The sequence below is a fragment of the Diceros bicornis genome, unplaced genomic scaffold, assembly GCF_020826845.1.
Source record: "Diceros bicornis minor isolate mBicDic1 unplaced genomic scaffold, mDicBic1.mat.cur scaffold_122_ctg1, whole genome shotgun sequence".
In the NCBI taxonomy this organism is placed as follows: Eukaryota; Metazoa; Chordata; class Mammalia; order Perissodactyla; family Rhinocerotidae; genus Diceros; species Diceros bicornis.
This window is the reverse complement of record NW_026691042.1, coordinates 962,518-971,818: the sequence shown is the minus strand read 5'-3', so window position 1 is coordinate 971,818 and position 9,301 is coordinate 962,518. Positions and strand designations below refer to the sequence as shown.

At 34.5% G+C, this 9,301-nt stretch overlaps 1 long non-coding RNA gene across 1 annotated transcript; it reads left to right on the top strand.

Annotated features, from left to right (window-relative positions):
- The first annotated feature begins 1,314 nt into the window (after window positions 1-1,314).
- LOC131402522 (uncharacterized) lies at window positions 1,315-8,779 on the top strand. Its single transcript, XR_009218743.1, has 3 exons — window positions 1,315-1,368; window positions 7,168-7,242; window positions 8,654-8,779. It is a non-coding gene; the product is annotated as an uncharacterized LOC131402522 (long non-coding RNA).
- The last annotated feature ends 522 nt before the right edge of the window (window positions 8,780-9,301 follow it).

Here is a 9,301-nt window from a genome sequence, read left to right as displayed (position 1 = left end):
TGGGAACTGAACCCAGGCTGCCAAAGCAGAGCGCACCGAACTTAACCACTAGGCCATGGGGCCGGCCCCATATTTAATTTTCATATCTCTGTTACTTATGCATATCAACCACAAAATTAACTGATAAAGATTAATTAGAATTATGATAATAAAGTTTGTCAGAGTGTTTTAGTTTGTAGTTTGCTTTACATTGCTGTGATGACTGGCTGAGTCTCACTCTGCTACTCTTAGGCTGAGCTAACTTTTTCTATACTGAGTTCCCTTATAATTTGCTGTGAGTATTTGTTTTCCCTTATTCGCTGGTGGTCGTCTTAATTATCGTGTGCATAGAAAAGCATTTATTTATCTAATAATTGGAGTCAATGGATTAAGTGTTGTGATAATAGATTGAAATTCAGATTTGGGATTAAAAAAAAGTAGTTTTGGAAATCTTTGTGATTTGGGGTGAGACCTCTCAGGATTGTTAAAACTTGATCTGGAAAAGGAAAGAACTAGAAGAAAAGATTGCTTAAATCAAGTCCAGGTTAAATAACCATAGTAATCATGATGCTAATGCTAATAATAATAATCATTACTATTTCTACTCTGATGTCTATGCCTATTCCCAATTTTACTATATATTCAGTTCATACCTATTTTTTAAAATTATTATTGATTTGTAAACATTTTGAATGTATTCTGGATACCATATCTTTGCTAGTTATATACATTGAAAAGCTCTGATTCCTTTGGGTAGACTGTCTTTTATGGAGTTACATGTTAAATGAATCATTAATTTCAATATAATCAGTTTTATTATTATTATGTTTTAGAGTTTTGTTGTGCCTTGTTAAAAGAAACTAGATGAACTTTCTTTTTTCATTTATTGTTTATTTTATGAAATTTCTATTTTTCAATATTTATATTCTTTAATACACTTTTACATTTTTCTATAAAATGTACATTCGATACTAGATATATTCCAAAGTTCTTATAATTTTAGCTTCTTAGTAAATGAATCTTTTAAATTATGTGTTCTTTACTTTTTTCTCCGTAATTTATTGGAACTCCCATTATTTTAAAATATTGATTTTGTTGTCTGGCAATCTTGTTGAATTCTTATATTAATTCTAATTATCATCTACACATTATCCCATGTTTGTTATATAGATGATCATACCATCTACACACAATCATGCTCTTCTTTACAATTCTTTCCAAACTTTACATGTCTTATTAATATTAAAAAAAATTTTATTACTGCTCTGGATAAGACCTCATTACAGTGTTCAAAACAAATGGTCCTAATCAATATCCTTGTCTTTTCTAATTTTACAGAAACGTTTCTAACAAATCACTGTAAAGTATGAGGTTTTCTGAGAGTTTTCGGTAAGTCCTAGACTTTTCTGTTATATCATACTGCCTTGAAAGATTGTATCTTTACATTTCTTTAAAGAAAAGAGACAATCATTTATGGGAGGGAAATCATGATGCTCTTTGGAAATATGGTGAAATATATGGATTTCTCCACAGGAATAAAATGGACTTTTGAACATTAACACAAGCACCTGGTGTACACTTTTAGGGGATCATGAGTCTATTAAATATCCTCTATTGACTCAAAGTTAAGACTCTGATCTAAAAAGAATTTTATTCATCAAAACATTCAACAAACATTTATTGAATATCCATTATATGGCAATGACTGTGAAATATATTGTGTGTACAGAAAAAAGTAAATTGAAACTCATGAACCCTAGATACTCATAGTATAAAACATAAGCTCATGCAGGTGTTAAAATAAAATATGATACAAGACACCTCTGAGGAAAGTATATGAATTCTTATCTCAGTGATTTCTTTCTTTGCTAATGAAAGTGCATGGTGTAATTTCAAATAACATTTTGTCATTAGGTAGAAGTTTCTGATATCTTGAGTAAACACTAGGCTGGGCAAATGAGAATAAATTCATGTAATAATAAATTGTTATATTCTATCTAGCCTCTTTGCTCCCTTTAGTTTTTTTCTTTTCTAAATTTCCCATTTCATCACACTACACTGGTGTGTACACTGGCATGTACTGGTACATGCTTTATTTTGGTTCAGCCAACATGTTGGTACTCAGAGTTCTTTTATCAGTAGTTTTGCAAAAATGTCTGCAGGCCATTTTGCTCAAAAGGAATACAGATCCCTTAGGCTTTCTAGAGGAAGCTTTGTCTGCCGTTGCTTCCAAAAACATCGTAGACAACTTGAAAATAAATAAATGGATAAAATACTTTGGTTGAACTGGTTGTAGTGACGGACAAGGCGCCTTCTCCGGGGAAGTATGGCCACAGGCCTGCTGCACGGAGGATGGATTGGAAGTCTGGGACTTGATCTCCCCTGCGGTGTTTGCTGCCTTTCGGCATGAAGAGCAGATGATTATTTTCGCTGGACCTCTCAGCGGTGTCTGAGGCCCCCTGCACATTTCACTGGTTTATAGACACTTAGAGGAGGCATTCTGCCTGTGGCAGGATTAACCTCACTTATTCCTGGATCTTTAAAAGGAGGATGTCAAACCTGTCAAAGCTTCCTTGGGTGTATTTCTATTCCATCAATCTTTTGAAACGAAATTGCTTACACGTGTTTCTAGGGAGGTCTCAGGAGGGAGTTTTCATTTCAAATGATTAATACATGCAATGTGTGCCTCACTAACAACTAATGCTAAAAATAATACATAGGAACACCCCTTCAAACTAAGTTTGCAGCAAGTTTTGGGGCAAAGTATAGTAATTAAATTCGCACATGTATCCTTGCCTATCAGCTCATATTTAATTTTCGTATGTGTGAGAAGTTAAAAGATTTGGGGAAAGAACAGCAACTGTTACCACAATATAATAAAAATTACTCAGTGCATCTTTTACTGCTGAAACTTAGGGCAACCATCAATTGAGTAATCTTCAGTATATGGTCTTGGATATAATTGTGTTATATGTCAATCAATTTCTTACCCAGAATTGGTAAAATTAACTATCAGAGAATTAAATTAAAATGGAATCCCTTCCAAAATGTAATTCTGAGTTATTTCTCTACTAAATGTTTAATATTCATATAAACTATTGGATCATTAGTTCATGCCCAGTCTTGAACTTGGTCTAAGACTTAAAGCCTTGATCTTTTGTTTCATGAATATTTAATTGGACTGAACTCTTTTCCTGTTACTGTGGAGAGAGAGTGAAACATATTCTTTATTGCTCAAGTTATCCGTCATGCTTGGCATTTTAATTTACTTTCTTAAACTTTTTAACCAAGGACCATTTCAATTCCAATGAGCATACTGTATCACACTTTTTCAGATGACTACATTTTCTCTTTGAAGTTTTTTTTTAATTCTTCTGAAGCTTGAGAATATTTCCCATCTAGTTCTAGCTTACTAAACATTGAGGTCAGACAGAAATCATTCTTCTATGATTTGGAGATTTTGGTTGGTAGGTGACTATACTTCAAGGAACATATTGTACTTCTAAATATATCTGGAAATTATCAAACGTGAGTCATCTTCATTTCTCTAACTGATTAATGGTATATGTGAATTATCATTCAGAATTAAGTGTATTACTATAAATTACTATATCTAGGAGAGTATTTAATACAAATTACCTGTCATAACCACACCACTACCGCCACCAAATATTGTCTATCTTCATTAAGTGGTGAGGTGGAGTGATAAGCATCATGTTGCGGCTGCTGCTTATATAAGAGGGTAGGAGGAGATGAATTTTTGCTGTATACTTCTCTACATTCTATATGTACTACATATATACATTGACATGAATTACAAAGAACCACATTGAAGTTATTGATTTCAAATGAACCGTATGACTAATAAATTTAATTATAATGCTATATGCTAAATATAATGCTTATGACTTCCCAAGCATTTTCTTTTTCTCATTTTATTCCCATAAAATAGATGATGAGTTAATGATGTTCATATATATTTACTAAATAATATAATCGAATGAAAGAACAGGTTTTCTGAAACCCAATCTGGCCATCTTTCAGCTACACTGCTGTTAGATAAATTTCAGTGTTTCACACCTATGTTAAAATTATTGCCTATGTTTGGAACCTCAGTTATTTAAATCAGATATTTCTATACCATCTTGAACACAGACTTTTTTCCAAGTAGTACAGAGGTTCCAAAATTGTGGTCAGCATCCTGAACCCAGCCTAGAGTTGTCTTTTCTTTGTCTCATGCACTGTTTAATATTTAAAAATAAGAAATTAGCATAAAAGTCTGTATTGAAAAGTGAGAATATTGGGCAACAAAGATTCTATGTCTTCTTGTGGAAATGATCGAATAGTGCTAAAGAGCTGAGGCCTCCTTGCTATAAGATATTCTATTTTCAGTAATCCAATCCTTTGTGTCTTCCTAACACTGAGACAGAGTGTCAGCTGCAGAACTAAGAACAAAATGTGATGACATTACCAGAATCCTTACGTGAGGCTCACTTTCCCCCTTTGTGTTATAAGACTGACTACTATAGGTAATTGATTTTTGACTACTGGTTGCATCACTTAATCCTACTTTTGGGTTGTTTATATTGAGTTCTTACTTAAACTTCTCATCACCTGTACATCCCTTAAATGATGGTGCTCCTATCTGAAAAACAGATAGGACTACACTATGAAAGGCCTTCTTCTCATCCTATGGAATCTTTCTAGGAGGCTTCTAATCTCAACTTTACAGTGAAAAGTCATACATTTATATTTCTAGACCGTATTTCTCTTTGTTTTCTTTGATGTTTAGACTTCTAGATCTCATTTATTATTGCACATCTCCATTTGGGTATAGTGTAGATATCTCTTATTAAACTGAATTTTTCATATTGTTACCCAGATTTGGTCTTCCTTCTATATTCCTTAACTCAGAACATGGTAATATCATACTCTCATTACCAAAAAATAGAAACATTGAAGTTTTCTGTCTCTCTTACTCTTTTTCTCAATTCCTAAGACCTAAAAAGCAGCCAGGCTATGTTCATTCAACCTCTCAAATCCACCATTTTGACTGAAAAAACACTTGCCACCTATGTATATACTAGAAACATACAATAAATACGATTAAAATAAGAAAATTCTCCCAACTTCCAAAAGTTCATAATTAGACCTATGAATAGAAAATTATAATTCAATGTGATGTGAAAAATGGTGGGATTATACAGAGGGTGTCACAAGACTCCGAAGAATGCCATTTAAGCCATACTGAGAGAGACTGATGTGGGAAGTGGTGGTGTTGCTTCTACTGAGTGATGTTTCGATTGCATTAGCCAATGATGAATTTAGGGAATGGGAATTTCATGTAAAGAGAATAAACTGAAGATATAAAAGGGAAAGGTTGATATGGGAAAATTTATAAGCAGCATAGCTTGCTTGAGGATAAAGTATAAGGTAGGAAGCGTGGTAGGTAAGTTGGAGAAACAGATAGAAATTGCATTATGAAAGGTCTTAAATGACATATAAAGAGCTTAGACCTTATCTTCTCAGGAAAGAATTTGAAAAAATTTAGGCAAAGGTGTAATAAAATCAGAGACGCAATTTAGTAAGAATATAATTGAGTATTTTTATTTGGTATAAATGTCTGCATGGAAGGAGCCTGGTTAGGGAGATAATGCAATGGTTACGAGAAGAAATTTTGAGGGAGTGAAATAAAGTGGTTATAATAAGGACATAGAAGATTTGATATAATAAATATTTAGAAATTAAAATCTGGTGATCAAACCAAACATAGAGGGAGAGGGAAAGAGACAAATAAGAATAATTTTTTCAATTTTCTTGCTTTGGTGATTGAGTAGCTGGTAGTATGATTAACAATAGCAACAAGTATGTATTGAACTAAGAAGATGTTCATGTTAACTGAAACAGGCAGGTTGTTGTGTAATGTCTAGAGAATGATTCTACTTTTTATCCAACATAAAAATAAAATTCCCGTAAGTATTTATAATTATTAATATTTTCTTAAAAAATTTGTAAGTGGAAAATCATAAGTAGAAATGTTGATTGGGGTTATTCATATAGGACCAGTTGAATATGATTTGTTTGAGAGCTCTATAGGGGACTGTAGAGCTGTATAGATGTTCCATTCTGCCATAAATACATGAGTTACTTTTCCATTGAACTATATAAACATTTCTTCATTCCTACTAATAAAATCAGCTATAATAATACTTATGATAAAACAGCCAATATGCGTACCATGTGCAGCTACTGTGTTAGACTTTTTTGTATTTTTTGTGAAATTCACAGCAACCATAGAACATTTCACAGGTAGCGAAACTAAGGCTTGGAGAGGCTAAGTGTAAAATGTAAATTTACACTTAGCGATATGCCTACATTTAAAGCCAGTTCAGTCTGAACTCTTAAATACTACTTTATATATGGCGCATATGTGTAACGCGGTTGACTGCGATTAGGAATGCAGTCTTTCTCAAGGAGGCAGATACCTGAGCAATTTCACTTTCCTTCTACCTTATTTGTAGTTGCTCAGGAAAAAACCCACCGATACAATATAAAAATACTACGATTTTTATGGGGAGGGGGTTAGGTGGCTGTTTTAATAAGCAAGGCAACTTACAAGGCTAATCTTGGCCGCAAGACAAGTAGATCTCCACATCCGCCTGCCAAGTTCTTAATTTAAGAGTTTATTTAGAGTCCTTAATGAGATTCAGTCATGAATACCATCCACATGGTCTCAACAACACATTACTCGCCCAAGGCTGTGTCCTTGAAGTGGCTCCTAGTGTGAATGGTGGGCCAAATATGCATTCCAAGGACAGGGGAGTGGATGAGGAGCCTCCAATTGCTCCGGTCTGGTTAGAGTTTCAGCTGGAGATCACGTACTCTTGATGACCTTCTCCAACTCTCCACCCCTGGTGACCATCTCTGACAAATCTTGCAGGCCCCTCCTCTTCTACAATGGCCCTCAGTGGTCAGCAAAGGGTTTCATTAGCATGGAGGTGCCTGGTTTGGTGGCTCTCTGGTGCACTGGAGGCAGATACCACAGCAACAATATAGGCATACAAGAGAAGGGCATAGAAGATATACTCAAGGATTAGGGTAAGACTTTTCCAATCATGAAATTAAAGTGTTTTTATTTTTGTACTTCATTCTTTACTCTTGTCTTCTGATGCCTCCCTGAAATCCCAGAGTTTCACCCTGATTTTCATGGTTGTAACATCAGAAAATATCACTTCTGGGGGAAAAAAGTGCCTGATACATTAGGTAAGCATAATGTCTCACAACTATGAATTGAGATACCTAGTAGATGTTTATGAGTTGAATTTATATTAAGAACTGATGTAATATCAGAGACTAGGAAAGAAAATGCTTAAAATGTGATTTTATCATCAAAGATGATTTTCTATCTATAAGTCACAGTACAGAATCTATCTAAAGAGCATGCTAACTTCTTGCTGAAGTGATAAAGTTGTCCTTTTAAAATTTGACATAAAAATTTTAAAATTATGAATATTATTAAAATATGAATATTATTAAAACTATGTTATATAATCTTATTACTCTTCTCAAGAAAACTCTATCCTGAGCCTTCTATGTGCTATTATGTAGACTATATGACAAAGACTCTCTGTGGACTAGATCTAATGAATGATCACTTATAATCATTAACACATATGTACAAAAGCATGGCATACGGGTGACGCCAGCCTGGACTCCATTCTACACAAAGGCAACAAAAATACATTTAAATCATTCACATGAAGATTCAAATTGCTAACATATCACTTCAAATTTGAAGTTAATAAAGAATGTCGGGGGCTGGCGCAGTGGTGCAAGCAGTTAAGTGGGCACGCTCCGCTTAGGCGGCCCGAGGTTCACGGCCCGGATCCTGGGCACACACCGACGCACTGCTTGTCACACCATGCTGTGGCAGCATCCCATATAAAGTAGAGGAAGATGGGCATGGATCTCATGTCAGGGCCAATCTTCCTCTGCAAAAAAAAAAAAAAAAAAAAAAGAGGAGGATGGGCATCGGATGTTAGCTCGGGGCTGATCTTCCTCACAAAAAAAAAAGAATGTCATAGAAGAAGATAATGACAAGTACAATGTTATAGCCATGCCTATTTGGTCTTTTGCCTTGCATAAAATAAGCTCAAAGTGGTAAATGTATTTTCAATTGTATGATGTAATTTTAGCACGAACAGAATATTCTGTATAATATGAAAGCTGCAAAGTCTAGTGTTTAAGCCTTAGGAAAATCGAGAGTTCAAAAATGTCTTCAATGAAAATGGAATGATCAGCTATGACTATTAAATACATCACTGATTTTACTGATTGACTATTTTTGCTGGCATAGGGAAATCTGACTGAGAATGGTAAGAATCTTAATTTTACTGCCTTATTAATGTTGAATATTTTGTCAGACGAATTTGAAGTTAGTGATTAAGTTCACATGACATTGCCAAAGAAGAGGTTTTGTTTGTGGACAGATTAATGCAAACAGGGCCAGTGGTCCACTCACCCTTCACTCAACAATGGAGATTGAGTGGGACGTTTAACCTGTTCCAACTGAGTTCACTCCTTCGTGTTGTCCAAAACTGTATGGTTTCCCCTTATGGCTGAGGCTGTTATATAAAAAAAGAAACTATTTATTGTTATTATTATTTTGTTTCAGCTCAACCTCTAAGAGATGACTTTCCTAGACTCCAGCGGAATGAGAATGAACCTCAAGAATCTGAGTACTTTAACTGCAAATTACAAATCACGTAATAATTATGACAACAAAAGAGAAATAACACATTCCAAGAGTCATGCTTTTTAGATAATAATCAATTTTAATATTAAAAAAATCCTTTGAGGGGGGCTGGCCTGGTGGCATAGTGGTTAAGTTCACGCACTCTGCTCCAGTGGCCCAGGGTTAGCAGATTTGGATCCTGGGTGTGGACCTACACACCACTCATCAAGCCACGATGTGGCAGCATCCCAAATACAAAATAGAGGAAGATTGGCACGGCTGTTAGCTCAGGGCCGATCTTCCTCAACAACAACAACAAAAAACTCTTTTTATTGTAATGATTGATTACTTTGAGTTGTTTTTTGACTTTGTGTTCAATTTTTTAATTGTTACCTCTTTTAATAAATAACTTGTGTTTGTTTCGGTATTTATCTCATTTACTTATGCTGTGCAAATACTTACACAGTTTTGTTTTCCAAAGGGGTTAGTAAGACCTCAGTGTTTGATATCCTTCTTGGATTTATTGCATATATTTTAACTCTATGTTATGTTCCAGAACTCATCTTCTGACTGCTCAAATACCACCAT